Here is a 17,494-nt window from a genome sequence, read left to right as displayed (position 1 = left end):
TCCACTTCAGCTAGGAATCACGAGCTCAGGTTATGACCTATGCTTCTGACTGCATGGCTATAAATCGGAGGTTCCCATGACCCCCTCTTTCGGTTAGATTAATTTGCTGGAGTGCCTCACAGAACTCAGAGAAACATTTTACTTACTAGATTATTGGCTTGTTATAAGAGGATGTAACTCAGGAATGGCCAGGTGGAAGAGATGCATAGGACAAGGTGTGGGAAAAGGGTGCAGAGCTTCCACGCCCTCTTGGAGCACATCACTTTCCCCAAATCTCCACATGTTCACCAATCCAGAAGCTCTCCCAACCCTGTCCTTTTGGGGTTTTATGGAGGCTTCGTTACATAGCCACGACTGATTAAATCATTGGCCACTGGCAATCTATTAAATCTCAGCCCCTCTCCCCTCCCCAGAGATGAGGCGGGTGGGACTGAAAGTTCCAACCCTCTAATCACAAGGTTGGTTCTCCTGGCAGCCAACCCTCCTCCTTAGTTGTGTTCCCAAAGTCACATCATTAACATAACAAAAGACACCTTTATTGCACTCATCACTTAGGAAATTCCAAGGATTTTATGAGCTCCGTGCCAGAAACTGGGACAAAGACCAAATCTATTTTTCTTATTATGAGTCACGGAATCGCAGGGACACAGAAAATAAATAAGTTATGTAAATAGTTCATTTTAGATAGGGGTAAGTGCTAAGAAGTAAATGAAATCAGATGGGGTGATAGAGAATGAGCAGGATTTCATGGGCTAGTCAGTGGAAAGAGAGCTGCCACGTTACTCAGTTCCAGTGAGGCCCCATTCACGTTACAGCCTATGTGAGCAGCACCCCTGGAGTTATGCAATGCAAGAACCCTGAGCAAAGGCTCTGCAAACTTGATGTTTTCAGTTAATGTGTAAAGGATGGGATTGAACTAGCCTTAGAGAAATTTTGCAGTATTGTACGTAAAGGAAACAGCAAGTCTAAAGGTACCAAAGCTGGAAAGGTCATAGGGGTTAAAAGCTAGGGCTCTGGAGTCATAGAGACCTGGATTCAGATTCCAACTCTAGCACTTAGGAAAACATCCGGTTACTCAGCCTCTCTAGGCATCGACTTCCTTATCTGTAAAAGAAGGATAACAGCACCTACCTCATTTGACTGTGAAGATTAAAGAAGATAATGAAACTGGGGGCCAAGTTGCTTTAACCATACTCAGTTGTCCGTTTGCGAAAGGATTTAGCTAACGCATTAGTAAAGCCCACCCTATAGATAACATCTCTGATGCTTGGGTCACCGTGGAAACAGGCAGGGTGCTTAAGTTTTTCAGGAACTGAGAGTTGACTCCTTGTCCAGTTCAGGCTGGTTAAGACCACCGACTCATCAACTGGGTCTGTGCATATGACCAATACTTGACCCTTTGACGTCAAGGAGCTGAAAATTCCACCCTCAGATCATGCTAACGCCGCCATTTTGTGAACATGAATCCTATGGAGAGCCATGAAGCTTGACTATGCTTGTGTAGATCACCAATTACTTCCCTTTTCCTTACCTCCAATCATCTATTCCCACACTTCAGACCATGCCACCCCTTTATCTCATAAATGTCTCTAATCCCCATTTTTCGGGGAGATGGATTAGAGATTGGTTTTCCTGTCTCCTCACTTGGCTGCCTTGTGAATTAAACCCTTTCTCTGCTGCAAACTCATCATCTCAGTAATTGGCATAATCGTGCAGTGGGCAAAATGAACCTGGTTGGGTAACAATAATGCACGTAAAATGCTTACCCTTCTGCTTGACCACAATCAATAATAATAATTGGATGTTTCTCTTGTTTTTATGGCCACTAAACAGAAAAGAAAACGCACCCTGGGGAAGTTATGACTTGCTCCCAAACTCATGCCAACTAACATACACCTGAAACTGGAACCCAGGCCCCAGAAATGCTCAGTCAATGCTCTTTTCAGCATGTCTTTCTGTGCCTTGGTTTTCTTATTTTTAAATGGTATAATAATCTCACAAGGCTGCTATGAAGATTAATGAGCTAATACATTTAATATTCTTAGTACAGTGCCTGGTACATAGTAAGTGCTCCAAGAATAACCAATGATAGCTATTATTATTGTTTTTATTACTATAACATGCTAATTATCTGTTGCCTTGGAAGACCCACACTAATCCATAGGATTGTCTACACATATTGTGTACGCATATATATCTTCATCACTGACAATATATATTTTAATTGTTTTAATTTTCATAAGACTAGATAGTCGAAGGTTTAGAAAAATATATATGATCAACTCTATATTCAGTTGACTACATTAAAAGAAATCACCCATGCTGTCACTTTCACCATATTCTTCAGGTACTGAGGAGCAAAAAGATTCACAGTAACAAGAGATTTTCACATATTGAGGTATATGGGGTAGCTATTCGAGTACAAAACTGATTCGGCTTGAACTAGAAAGCATGATTTATGGCCTATCAAACATACATTATACATCTGCTTATCCATTGAAGTAAGGAATCTCTCTTGAGATAAAGAATGCAGACTTCCCCTCCTACGCCCTATTGGTAACAACACCCTATTGGTAACACCCTATTGGTAACACCTGGATTACTCCCTTTCCTGGCATCAAGGGCATGTTGACCTGCTAATTTACAACTGAATACCTCTTTGAACATGTATCCTGGGTGTGTTTAATGTATCTTCTTTGTTCTAAAAAGATATAAGACTATACTGAAACCCATGCTTCTCTGGAACGCCTTCTAAGGCCTTCCCAGGTTATAATCCTCACTTTGGTTCATAGTAAACTCACCCTGATTTTGATTTATAGGTTGGTTATGGATTATTTGTGTCGACAACAGGTTAACAGAAAACATAGCTCTGGATTAGTGGAGGTAAGTCAAGAGAGAGCAAAAATAATTTTGCATTGGAGCCTTATCTTATTCAGTTAACTAGCTTTTGAAACTAAACATTGCATGTAAATTACTTACCAAATATAATCTTTAAGACTCAATATTTCATATAAAATAATTTCACAAAAGTGAAAAATATTATCTATTTACTACCTGATCAGGCTCCTGGCAGTTTTACAGCCTGTTAAGACAATAAAAGTAATCAATTGTTGTGCCTTCCATTCCATGGCAAATACTGTTTCTCAGAGTGTATTGGAAACTTAGTCTTGATTATAAAGCGGGTTCTTTCCTGAACACACCGTAATTGAGACATCATTCTATTTGTCTTTTGTGGGCAGCTTCCTAAGTCTAGTGGTGTAGGAGATTCGTGCTGGAATTACATAAGCAAAACCACCACCCTGCACTTCTGTCAGCACAAGCTTTCTGCAGGCGGAGAGTGGAGGCACAGGCTGCTGCTTGCCTCATGCATCTGACGAATGTTCTGAACAAAATAAAGGAGTGTTCTGTAAAGAACTTGGCTGAAGTGTCTCAAGTTATTACATCCGGGATTTGACGACTCTATTATCCTCTGCCTGTCATTCTGCCTATGAGACTTTCTCTCTTGGCCTCCATATCTTATTCTAAATCCCCTTTGCTCCCTTGGGGTTAAATATTAAACTCATTTCTTCCTGAAGTCTCAAATGCCTGGGTCCACAAAGGCTGATTCGTAATATGAACTTTACCAAGGTGGCTGGTGACACCTCTTGGGGTCCAGTCCAAGTGGATGGGATGTGGGGTGGATAGGACAGTGAGGAAGAGAGAGGAAGAGAGAGGAAAGACATTTGTTCTGTCACCTCAACTTTGAAAATGTATATGTGAATGTAACAAAAACTGTGAGAGAAGCCCAGATTTAAAAAGATCTGGATGTTTCTGCCACCATGAAAGATGAAGTAGAATATTTGCTCTTACTCTTGAACCTGCAAAACCTATGGACCATGTGACATGGGAACGTGACGGTTAGTTAATTATTAGGCAAGGAGACTCCCAGGTCTGATGTCTAACAACAGGAAGGGAGGGAAACAAGTGCTACGAGTTCTAAGAAAGATCCGAGTCCACAAATGTCAGACCAGCCAGACTGCGTTAGACAAAGAACTCCTGTTTTTTCAAATTTTCTTTCAGCCAGTCTGAGCTACATCAGATGTGAAAAACTGTTCCTCGTGCTTTCCCTAGTTGAAATGGAATGGGAGAAAGTGGTATACCATCTTACTTTTAAAGTACATATTGCTTCTTATCACAAGCACACCATAATCCACTCATCTACCTGTCTATGTACTTTCTGTTCCCATCGACATTCTTTGCTCTCCTTCTTCTCAAGAGAATCGGCTCACTCGTTCTCCACTCACTCCCATCTTCAAAAATATGAAATCAGAGTCTCTCTTTTTTTTTTTTATCTGTAAGAGACCTTGTAAGCTTGCTGGTTTACTCTTTCATTTTATGCATGGAGAAACAGTCTTAGAGAAACTAATAATAACAATAACAGCTAATATTTATTGCAGTCTAAATATATGCCAGCTACTCTGATAAATGTTTTCTATGGATGATCTCATTTAATCCTCACACAATTCTATGAGGTAGGTTCTTGTAAAATCCTCATTTTACAGGCAAGGAACTCAGCTCTCTAGGGAGGTTAAGTCAGTGCACAAGGGCCCATACAGGACGAGTGGAGGGGCCAGTGTTGGAACCCCGTCACTCTGACTACTGATGGTATCTGTCTCCCATGGCCACCAGATCTGCCCAATAACACAAGATCATACATGCACATGGTGGCAGAGAACCATCTAGAACCAGAACTTGCTCCTTGAGAGCACTCTACTTTCTTGGTATTGCTGTGGAGGACCACACCTGGCCCCTTCCTGAGCAGCGATGATGGAGGACTCATTCCTCCTCCCTGGTGGCTGACATTACATCCTTGCTTTCCTCTTGCAGACGTCAGGGATTCCCCCTGTTTTCCTCTTCCTTCTCAACATCACTTCCTCTCATTTGGTTCATTCTATAGGTTTCCCTCAGTCCAAAACTGAGGGTGCGGTGGCTATTTCCTCAGCTTCCTTCTTAGATGCTTTTCTGGAAGCAAACACCCAGACACTTCTGTTTTCACACATATATTTCATTTCATTCAGTCAACACGTAATAATAGATGACTCCTATTGCTGTGTTAAATCCTAATCACTATATGTGGGAAACCAAAATGTAACTTGGCAAGCCTGGGAACTCAGAGAATAGGAACTACATCAATGTATCTTATATCTCCAGGATCTGATAAGGTACGCAGCACACAATAACTTCTCAATTAATGTTTGTTAAATAAAAGTATGGGTTTGTAAAACTCTCTTCAAATTTACAATATACCTTCCTGAAACGGAAGTGAGCCTAGAGTAGAAGTCTTGCTGATGCCTCCTCTCTCCTGCCTCCTTTCTTAGATGGCCTGTGAAAGACACTCCACCCTCCCTTTCATTAGTTCCTGAAAGTAGGCTTGTGTGTATCTTCAGTTTCCTTAGGTTCTCCAGTAAAGCCAGACTGACATCTGCTGGAGCACAGGAGACCTTCAATCTGGCATCTTTCTTAGAGCTTAGAGAAGAAAGTGAGTTTACAGCAAGGTCAAAGGAGAAGCACAGGGATCTCCTTCTTTCAGAAGGACAGATTTAAGATCACAAGCCCACCATAAAAGGAATCAAGGCTAATCCCCAGGACTCCAGGCTTCTAGAAAGAGTTTCTCAGTGATAATATTGATAGTTATTGAAAGTCCATTATGTGCCACACACATGCTAAGAGTTTTGTATACATTAAGTGTTTACTTTGTCAACATTATTGTGTTACACATTGTTGCAAGTAACCACTTTCCAATGCAGGTAACCGCTTTCTAAAGCATGTCTCAATGTTTCCTTAAGTCTACTTACTTTTTTTGTCTTCTATCTCCCCTACAACCTCCATTATGCAGAACAACTGGTCGTAAGACGAGGACTCTGTGATATAGTTGGACTTTGCATTTATGCCTGCACACATGCATGTACGCACTCATACAAGCAAATTTGAAGGAAAAGAAGCTTTCATCTGAATGCAGGCTGTAAGAGTGGCTTCTGTGGTTTATCCTGACAAATTCTTCCTTCTTGGATGTGCTGTGCTTTTCTTACATGAATTAGAAGACAAAAAGAATGTGCTGGAGGTTTCACTTAGAAATGGGAACATGTCATCTGGCCCTTGAAGGCTGCTTCAATATCCACCTAAGTTACTGACTATGGCAGAGTTCTATCAAGAGAGAAAGTGGCTGTTAACAATCAAGATCATTAATGTCCACAACGAGAAAAGCTCAATGGCTATGCATATTTATGGTTGCTTAACACAATGCACATAATTGTTAGGGGGCTTCCTGACTTCGGGTCCCAGCTGTATGAAGAGGGAGCAGAATGCACACATCCCCCATTAGCCATGTTCAACTATGGGCTGAAGTACCCTCTTCTTGCTCCTTGGAAATTGTTTCTGTTCGCATCAACTACATCATGGATGCCTTTGGATGATGTAAACCTCTTCATATGAAAAAGAGCAAGTCCAGAAACAAAGCATGCATTGGTTTGTCCAGCAAGTCTGCCGGGTCAGACAATCAGAGGGTTCTGTAAGGGCTGAGACCACCCCTTGTATGAACACAGATTGCCTCTCATTTGCCTGCTGGAGTGTTACCCCATTCCTAACCTCTGCCACCCCAAAGGGATTTCTACTGCAAAAAATAAAAGCAGTGTTCGCACAGCTTTTCCTTCAATATTCTCCTTGCTTGGCAAAAAGTTTCTTTCTAGTGAGGGTCTAGACTCTAGCTAAGTTCAAGTAAACCTTCCTTTTTAAAAAATTTATGCTGACTACAAGTTAGAGCGCAAGGCTATTTCCTTTTGATCCTCCTTGCTTTTTGTTCTCTTAACCACCAACTGACTTTTCCTCTCTCTTACTCTTTCCTTCCCTATTTTGACTTAAAATATGTTATTTCTCCTTATCAGCTTCTAGCAGCCTCGTCTAGCACTTACTGAATGCTGAACCCTATCTCTAGGATGCTGGCTGGGAGGCGGCAAACATACACACGAGTGTAGGTATAAAGCTGTGCAGTCGGAGAAGCACTGGAGAATCCATGTGGAGAGGCTATAGCTGTTGGTGAGTCCATGTAAGATGACAAACAAGCAATAGATCAGCACCCAAGCAACAGAAAGATATCTTGCTATTTAGGATCTGAAATAGGGGATGGAACCAAAAGTCGTAATTTGTTCAAGGCAAAAGTGTGTTAGGAGGCAAAACTAAAGCCGGAAGTGGAGCACAAGATCTTTTGTGATCAGCAGCGTCATTCAGAACTTCCTTCTATTCCATATCAGCCAGACGATGTGTTTGTGAATCAAACTCAGTTAGATTAAATTACAGAATTCAAGCAGACTTATCTTTATGCCCTTATAGTCATCTGCTTCATATTAACATATTTACACAGTTCTTTTTTTTTTTTTTTTTGAGAAAGACTAGCCCTGAGCTAACATCCATGCCCATCTTCCTCTACTTTATATGTGGGACGCCTACCACAGCATGGCTTGACCAACGATGCCATGTCCGCACCCTGGATCCAAACCTGCCAACCTTGGGCCACTGAAGCGGAATGTGTACACTTAACAGCTGCACCACTGAGCCGGCCCCTATTGTGAGAATTTAATTAAATGACATAACCCACATCAAGACCTTATTATATGCTTGGCATATAAGTGCTTAATATCATTATACTTATTATAGTAAGCATATAATATTATGCAGTTTCATTTTTGGCACACCCCAACTGGGAACTGTGGTTGTGGTAGACTGACTAGACGGTTGCTCACCAATCCTGCTTAGTCCTCCTGAGCACATAGGAAGTCTCCATTTTCCAGTCCCCCTTGCATCTGGATGAGACAATGTGACTCAGCTCTGGCCAATGATATGTGAGTAGAAGTTGTGTATACCACTTCTGAGGCTGGCTATATAATAGCCTGTGAAATCTTACACTCCTTCTCTCCCCCTTAGGTGGGCCTAGAAGAGAAAGATTCTGCAGTGGAGCAGCCACATGACAGGAGGAGCCTGGACGCCTGAGTCCTCTGTGGAGGAGAGCGCCCTGACTCACGTCAGGCTACAGTGTGAGCAGAAAACAAACTTTTATTGTTTAAACTACTGAGATTTGGGGGGCTTATTTGTTATGGTAGCACACATAGCTGACCTTATCCTGACTAATGCAATGGTGTTGAAGAGAAGGAAACAAATATGATTTAAATTAGTTATTTGAAAACAAATAACTAATTACCAAATAAGGCAGAAGTAAAGATTCACACGTGAAACAAATCTGCAAAATTGTGTGTGGCATTTTGGGAAAGTGACTGGGCATCATTCTGCTGGGAAGTTAAGCCCCAGGTTTGCACATTGACAAACCTGGCAGAGCTGGGATATGAATCAGGCGAGTCTGACTCTAGGACCAGTACTTTTCTTCACTACAGCCTTCATCAGTTTGGGAATGAACCAGTGGAGGTCCCTCCTGCAAGAGTCGGTGATAAGCAATAAGATCTTCGGGGCCAAACTAAATTGAATGATGTGTTAGCCAAGGGCTTCTATAGGTGAAGGATGGTGGGAAAAGAGAGAACCAAAATGCAAGGCTAGAGAGGCAGTACTGGAAGTTCAGAATGGTGAGAAGGCCATAAGGAGGAGAGCAAATGACAAGGCGAGAAGTCAAAAGAGGGGGAAAAGGCAGAAGTGCAGAGTGATGGAATCAGGAGGGGGGGCTCAAGCTGGAGACTGAGTTGTGGGAGGGGTTGGAAGCTGGCTTTAATGTAGGGTTGGAACAACCCTGATGGACAGCCCAGCAGGGTAGACTTGAGGCAAGAGATTGGGTACAACAGGAAACCCCCCCAAAATCCCTACAAATACCCGGCAAAACTTCTGTGTCGTGATCATGGAATATAGAAATGCACTATGTATACAGACTACCAGCATTATCACTTAGGGTGATCAGATTTGAGATTCATGACTTTTCTAGAAGGACCAACCACCTCATCTCCAATTTTTCTGAGCACCAGTCATATATATTTTAAGAGCTCACTCAGCTCTCATTGGTATAGACACACAAACAACTGGCAAAAGTGCTGAATAGCATTATTAAATACACGTTGTTGAATGTTTTTAGTCTCCCGGCACCCATTCCCATTTTTTTGCTAACAACACCTGTATTTTTGGGGTGAATTGCCTCTCTCCTGTTGTACAGTTATGATAAGATGTCTATCGTAGTGCCCTAGTCTCTCTTAGTGAAAAAATGGGCCCTAAACACAAATTAAAGCGACACTCTTCCAGGATTTTGAATTTTGAGCAGAATAATGCAAGGATGGGAAGAACGGTTGAAGTTCATTAATCCCGGTGGCCCCCTAGACCTACCCTGGCTCTTTCCTTCTCTAAGCCTGGTCCCAGAACCTTCTGATGAAATCTGTGGGCTATGCTGACCTTTAGTAAAGTCTGGAGTGAGGTGATCCAAGATCAGGACAAGAAGGTTGGGTAAGCTTGGAAGAGCTAGAAGTGTCAATTCCACAGAGCAAGTGGAGACCAAAACCAGAAATAGAATCAGGGATCTGCCAAAGAGTTCAAGCAAGTGGAAGCAATCAGATTCACGAGTTGTACTAGGGAAAGTCTTCCTGATTAATTTAGAAAAGAGTGGTAGAGCAGGCAGAATGTTTTTTGGTTGCAAGTGACAGAAAACCAGCTTGAACTAATTTAAGGGGGAAGCAAGACTTTATTGCTTTATTTAACCACATTGCAATAGGAATAGTGATCATATAATTTATCATCCACCTGGAACACTCATGAGACTGAAAGAGGGAGCTGTTAACGATTAAGCTTGGACAATAGGCGTGAACTGGGACTGCCTTGGACAAACTGGGATGTCTGCTCCTTCTAGCGTTAGGAAATAAGGATGAATAAATCCTAAACGGCTACCAGGGATTTCTCTCTCTCTGGGTAGCTGTTACTTTTCTCTACTTTCTACTTCTCTTGTGTGGGCTTTATTTGCATAAGCTTATGTAGCAAGGAATACAGCTGCCAGAAGGTCCAGGCTCAAATTCTTACAGCTTAATAATCAGACAAGAAAGGGTGCTCTTCCATCTGCTCCAGTAGGAAACATCCTGTCCCAGAATTCCAAGTAGTCTGGCATGTGTCAAATGACCATCCCTGAAGAGATCTTTGTGAACAAAAAGGTGGATTCCTGCCATTGGTTCACCTTGGGTCATATGCCCTTCCTGAGTTGAAGATACAGGGACTCAATAGTCCCAATAGTCTGAAGCAGCATTTCGCCCAAAGAGAAGAGAATTCTAGAAGACAAAACCATACATATCCACCATGACAGGCTTTCATAGAGTGTCTGCTGCCAAGTCCACTGGCCGTATGTGTACATAAAACACAGCTGTTAGATAAAACACAGCTGTCAGAATGCTGGAGCTACCTGGCAAATGGGCTAAACTATGAACTCTGCAACCCTGGACACCCTTTGCAATGCACTTTAACAAAGTCCATTAGAGACATGTGAGGACCAGGACTCGGTGTTCCTATGAACCTCTAGACTTCTCAGGTGAAGTGAACTTACCCTGAAAAGCCATTGGCAGAGCCATAAGGGCCCTGGGCACCTCAAGTTTTAAACGGGGAGTTGGGGAACAGAAAGGAAAGCAAGGACTCCACAGAAAAGTTTTGAGAAAGAGGATTGTTAGAGGCAGACGTCCCTTCCATCCCAGCTTGGCCCATCTCCTGGGTCTGCCACCGCTGGCTCCTGTTTCAGCCCTACTGTTGGAAAGCACAACCACTTATGATGCAACTTGGAACAGAGAGAGATGCTACCTTCTGTCATCCTGGTAGGATCCTCTCCACCTTGCAGAGGATATCTTGGTGGCTAAAACTCACCAGAAGTCTTCTTGTGCCCAGGGCAGCCCTTCCCTCAGAGAAAAAGGAGTGGATCAATGTGTGGAAGGCTGGCTGGGTGACTGTGGGCTCCCACCCAAAGAAGCGACTCAGCCCAGCGGCAGGGTGGAGAGCAAGGCCCAGCGGAATGTGATTTCGCAATGGGCCCCTTGCCACTACAGGGAACACAGTGTTTACTGCAGAGAGCTCTCCAACCTCAAAGTCATCTGTGCCTTCCAGAAAACTGCAGCCTTAACTCTCATAAATAACCAACAACTCAACCAAAGCCCTTTTGGAGCAGATGGGGCTATCCTTGACACAGTGCTAAACAGCAGGAATGTCGCCTGCAAGCTCTGCCCTCTGGAAACAGCCAGCAAGGCTGAAAATTCTGGAAGCTGTTACCATTTGTTGGAGCTCCACATTATAAATGGGAGATTCTACAACAGGCTATTTATTAATAGGTAAATTCTCTCTTGCTGGGCTGTATCTGGACAAGTCACAGGAAATTCTTCTTGGAACTAAACAGGATGTGAATAAACAAACATTAACATCTGGCTCAGGATAAGTAGCTAATGAAATATATCATAGCCCACTCTCGCCCAGAGTTCAGGTTAATAAAACAAATTACTGGTAGTTGATATAATCATTTCATTGCTAGTCCGTGGTCACTGTCCATATTTCCCATCCTATTTTGTTCATTTGTTCTTTTAAATGCTTCTAGTCTCTCCTTGTTCAAGACAGAATACTTCTTTTTTAACTTTTAATTCTGCATATAGAGGCTGCTGTGGTCCCCTTCCAGACTGAGGCACTCATTCACCAGCCTGCTGGCCAATAGCTCTTGGCTGAGCCTGTCTCCAGTACACGTCCTCTGCTAAAGAGATCTGCCTCATGTTCTTCACAATAGCTAAGATGTGGAAACAGCCAAAGTGGCCGTCAACAGATGGATGGATCAAGACAATGTGGTATATAGACACAATGGAATAGCATTCAGCCTTTAAAAAAGAAGAAAATCTTGCCATTTGCGACAAGATAAACGAAACTGGAGAGCATTATGCTAAGGGAAATAAGCTAGACAGAGACGAATACTGCATGGTATCACTCATATGTGGAAAGCGAAAAAAAGAAAAGAAGTCAAACTTGCAGAAACAGAGAGTAGAAGAGTGGTTACCAGGGGGTGGAGGTGGGGTAAATAGGGAGAGGTTGGTAAAAGGGTACAAACTTTCAGTTATAAGATGAATAAGGTCTGAGGATCGAATGTATAACCTGGTGACTGTAGCTGATACCACCGTATTATATAATTCAAATTTACTAAGAGAGTAAAATTTAAATGTTCTCCCCGAAAACAATTTTTTAAAGGTAAAAAGCAAAAGAGAGAGCTGCCTTATCCAAGGTCACGTCCCCTTCCCTGGGGACAGGCCATATCTTTAAAGAAGGGACCAACTTGCTGAACAGAAAGTGCACAAAGACTTGAAGACCCACTTCTCAAAAGAGCATATGTGGTCACCTTGGACGTATAAAGGCCTGACCCCTTCGCTCCAATTTGGGATGACTCTAAAAGGTCGTCCTACCGCCAGAGCTCCCTGTAGGATTCGTCAAGGCCTTTGTTTCAACTGCTTCCCAGTCGCCTGCTCTCTCTGCTAAATCATGCCTTGACTTTCTCACAGGTACTGTTCCTGAGAGCACTTACCCCGATAAACTTCTTGAATACAAACCTCCATCTTAGAGTCTGCTTCCGGATAACCTACCCCGATAACGTGTAACATAAATACGGAAAAGTGCATTGATCATAAGTGGACAGCTTGATGACTTTTTATAAAATGAACACACCTATATAACCAGCATCAAAATCAAGAGACATCCCACATGCTTTCTTCCCATCACTAAGAGTAACCACTATTATCATTTCTAACAGCGTAGATTTGATTTGTCTGTTTTACTGCTTTATCTAAATGAAATCACACAGTGTATACTCTTTTTGTGTCTGGCTTCTATTGCTCAACATATTATTTGTGAGATTCATTCATGTTGTTGCATAAGGTTGTACATAATTCATTCCCATTGCTATATAGTATTCCAGTGTGAGAATATAATGCAGTTCATTTTTCTACTCTTTAGTTGATGGGTGTCTGGGTGGTTCCACTTTGACGAAATTATGAATGGCACTGCAATGAACATTCTAGAATATGTCTTTGGATGGGCATAAGCGCTCATTACTATAGGGAATTGCATACATTAAGTTTTAGTAGATACTGCCAAACAGTTTCCCAAAACGGTTGTATTAAGTTACATTGCCACTTGCAGTGCGTAAGCATTAAGACCAACACCTGGTGTTTTCAACCTTTTTAATTTCAGCCACTGGGGTAAGTGTGTGGTGGCACCATATTGTGGTTTTAATTTGCATTTCCCTGGAGGCCAATGAAGCTGAGCACATTTTGGCCATTTGGATATTCTCCTTTGAGAATGTCTGTTCAAGTCTTTGCCCATTTTCTATTAGGCTATCAAGGCAATCCTTTGTTTACCATTGACTATTAGGATACCCTACAGAGACCACCTTTAGTAGAGAGGGAAAGAGAAATGGTATCTGGCCACAGACAAAGTAAGGGACAGATGAAGAAAGCACGCAGGGAGTTATGTAGGAGATGATAAACATAGATTTCAAAGCTGCTGAAAAAGAGAAGCAGAAATGAGATTCATCCACAGCACCAAAGCTGTAGACTCATGTGGGGAAAAGCAAACTGAGGTGGGGTCGAGGAAGCCGTGGACACAGATGGGGTCCAGCTGTTGGATGCAAGAAAGCCAAAGTGGTGGCTCTGAGCGGGCGCCAGCAAGAATCACAAGAATCCACTCAACTGATGAGACTCTACATATAAGACAAAGATTATTCTTGATTTCCAGAATAGTGAGAAAAGGCTGTGTTTCCCAGGTGGCATTCAAAGAGAGGTTAGAATGAAACAGAATGGTTACTGTTAGTCTTGTGTATCAAGGCAGAGTTGCAAATCACTAAGTGGATAGCATGGTTTTAGAGCAGAAGAGAGGGTGCACACATTTTTCAGGTTCACTCAACCACCACATAGGAGACATAACAAGGGCATAGTGACCTAGAACACAAAAACATCATTACCCAGGCAGCTCTGTTCCTGGGAGAAGCCCACGACTTTGAAGAGCAAGAGGGGGCTGGAGTCAGATCAACCATGACTTTGCAACCTCTTTTTGCCTATCTGTGGAATTAGCCCTCCCTGCACCCGAGCTCTGGCGTCAGACCAGTCTTTACCTGCCCCAGGGAACTTTGACGCTATTCTGAACCCTGCTTTTCTGTTAATTTGACCTGAAAGGGTTTATTGTGCGGACGCATGTGTCCCCACGGATGACCCTAAAAACTGGGACCCTGTTTTGCCTCTTTCAGACCACTGTCTGAGGATTTGTGATCTGGAGAACTTACTGTTTGGCAAGAACAGGCTCTTTTGAAGGAATCTGTATTTTATTTTATTTTATTTTATTTTATTTTTAAAGATTGGCACCTGAGCTAACAACTGTTGCCAATCTTCTTTTTTTTTTTTCTGCTTTATCTTCCCAAACCCCCCGCACATAGTTGCATATCTTAGTTGCAGGCTCTTCTAGTTGTGGGATGTGGGACTCTGCCTCAACGTGGCCTGACGAGCGATGCCATGTCTGCGCCCAGAATCCGAACCCTGGGCCGCTGCAGCAGAGCACGCGAACTTAACCACTTGGCCACGGAGCCAGCCCCATGGAATCTGTATTTTAGAGATGGGGCAAAGGTGGAGAAAGGAAACACTTTCCACAAACATAGTCAAACCTATTGATCTTACAAGAACTTTGTGCCTATTAGTAGATAGGGACTGCAGAAAAAAATTACTTGCATTTATTTATTCAGTGATATTTTTATTGTACATGTGCTTGGTGATATGCACCCTGGAGACACAGCAGGAAATAGGACAGACACATTCCCTAATGAATCATTTACTCCAGTAGGCCAGATAGACATTACACAGGTAACATCAATGAAGTATAAGAATAGGGAAGCTCAGGTAGCTTTCTCTCGGAGAGGTTAACCTTGTCTTATGTTTTTGTTGTTTAATAGGAGGAAAAAATTGAAACACTCTAAGCACAGGCTCTAGACCAGTGGTTCTCAACTGGGACTGATTTTGTCCCCAAGGACATTTGGCAATGTCTGGAAACATATTTGGAGCACCTGGTGGGTGGCATCCCTGGATGCTGCAGTGCACAGGACAGTCCCCCACGATAAAGAACTATCCAGTTCCCAATAAACTGGATAACCCAGAAGAAGTGGACAAATTCTTAGACTCATACAACCTCCCGAAACTTAATCAAGAAGAAATAGAGAATCTGAATAGACCACTCACAAGTAAAGAGATTGAAACAGTAATCAAAAACCTTCCAAAAAACAAAAGTTCAGGACCAGATGGCTTCTCTGGAGAATTCTACCAAACATTCATTGAAGATTCTATACCTATCCTTCTCAAACTATTCCAAAAAGTTGAAGAAGATAGAATGCTTCCTAACTCATTCTATGAGGCCAACTCTACCCTGATACCAAGAGCAGACAAGGACAATTACAGGCTAATATCGCTGATGAATATAGGTGCAAAAATTGCAAAAATCCTCAACAAAATATTGGCAAAAACAAACAATCTGACCAAAAAATGAGCAGAGGATATGAACAGACATTTTTCCAAAGAACTTGAAATCAACAATTCAAAGAGACTTATGATCCTCTTTGTTCATTGCAGCATTATTCACAATAGCCAAGATGTGGAAGCAACCCAAGTGCCCATCAACTGATGATTGGATAAAGAAGATGTGGTGTACATATACAACGGAATACTACTCAGCCATAAAAAAGACAAAATCATCCCATTTTCAACAACATGGATAGACTTTGAGAGTATGATATTAAGTGAAATAAGCCGGACTGAAAGACAGACACCACAGGATTTTACTCATATGTGGAAGATAAACAAATGGATGAAGAGAACAGATTAGCTGTTACCAGAGGGGAAGGGGGCTGGGGAGTGGGTGAAAGGGGTAAAGGGGCACATATGTATGTATGGTGACAGGTGAAAATTAGACTATTGGTGGCGAGCACAATGCAGTCTATACAGAAACTGATAAATAATAATATACACCTGAAGTTACACAATGTTATAAACTATTAGGACCTCACTAAAATAATTGAAGAAAATAAAGGAAATATCCAGTCCAAAACATCCATAATGCCAAGGTTTAGAAACTCTGATCCACACTATATGGCTAATACTTCAATATCTATCCTAAACATCATACAGTACACAGGATAGCTTCCACAACGTAGAATTATCTGACTCCCAAATTTCAACAGTACTGCAGTTGAGAAAACTTGTTCTGCACTAAATCCTGGCTCTTTCTAAGCCCAGGAGTACCTTTCTATTTTTCTTTTTTTAATCAAATTCTTTGGTATTATATTTACTACAGATAATTTATTAGCACTTATAATATGCCAGGCATAGTGCTAAGAACTTGACATTCATGATCTCATTTACTCATTGGGAAAATATGAGATAAAAAAGATTGTCTTCATTTTACAAACCAGGAAGCAGCTTCAAAGATGTTAAATAATGTCCCCAAGGTCACACAGCTCCTAAGTGGCAGAGGCAGCATTTGAAACCAGGTTTAACAAAGCCTAGGTCTTTAACCACCTCCTTCTACTCCCTCTTGTGATAATGTCATTACTTTGAGTTTTTCTGAGGTTTTGTAGTTTTCAAAGCACTTTCATAAGGTTGTCCGCAAAGTATGGGTTTATAATAAACCATTGACTTGAAGTCTAATACGTGTTTGAGACCTAGTCCTCTTTTACTCTATGACCTCAGAGAAAATACTCGAGCTCTTTTGGCCTCACTATCCTCATCTCTAAAATAACAGCACTGAATTAGACAATTTCCAAGAGGCCTTCCGGTTCTAATCTTTTTACTGATAAGTGATATAAGGTAAAACTACAATCTGTATCATTGGCTATCAAACTTCTTTTTTTTTGTTTGTTTTGAGGAAGATTAGCCCTGAGCTAACATCCGTGCCTATATTCCTCTACTTTATATGTGGGACTCCTGCCACAGCATGGCTTGCCAAGCGGTGCCATGTCCACACCAGGGATCCGAACCGGAGAACCCTGGGCCACCGAAGCAGAACGTGGGAACTTAACTGCAGCGCCACCGGGCAGGCCGGCCCCCAAAACTTCTTAATTATAGCACACAGTAAGAGATTAATTTTGCATTGTGGCTCAGTACACACACACATATATAACTGAAATGTAATTTTACAAAGCATACTGGAATGGTCAGATCCACTAGGTTATGCTACAGTAATAAGCAACCCCAAAATCTTAAAGCAACAAAGATTTTGTTCTGGCTCATGTCATGTGCATTATGAGATGACTGGGGATCCTGCTCCACTTTGTCCTCATTCTATAACTCAGGCTTATGGCAGCTTCCATCTCAAAGTTCACCAGTCTTGGTGGCAGAGGGAAAGAGATGGGTTTATAGAGATGGTGAATCCCATATTGGCACTTAAAACTTCCACTGCAATGACACATGTCACTTTTGCTCACATTACTTTGGCCAAGTCATTT

Source organism: Equus quagga, chromosome 16 (genome assembly GCF_021613505.1).
Source record: "Equus quagga isolate Etosha38 chromosome 16, UCLA_HA_Equagga_1.0, whole genome shotgun sequence".
Taxonomy (NCBI): domain Eukaryota; kingdom Metazoa; phylum Chordata; class Mammalia; order Perissodactyla; family Equidae; genus Equus; species Equus quagga.
Note: the sequence above shows the minus strand (reverse complement) of the source record.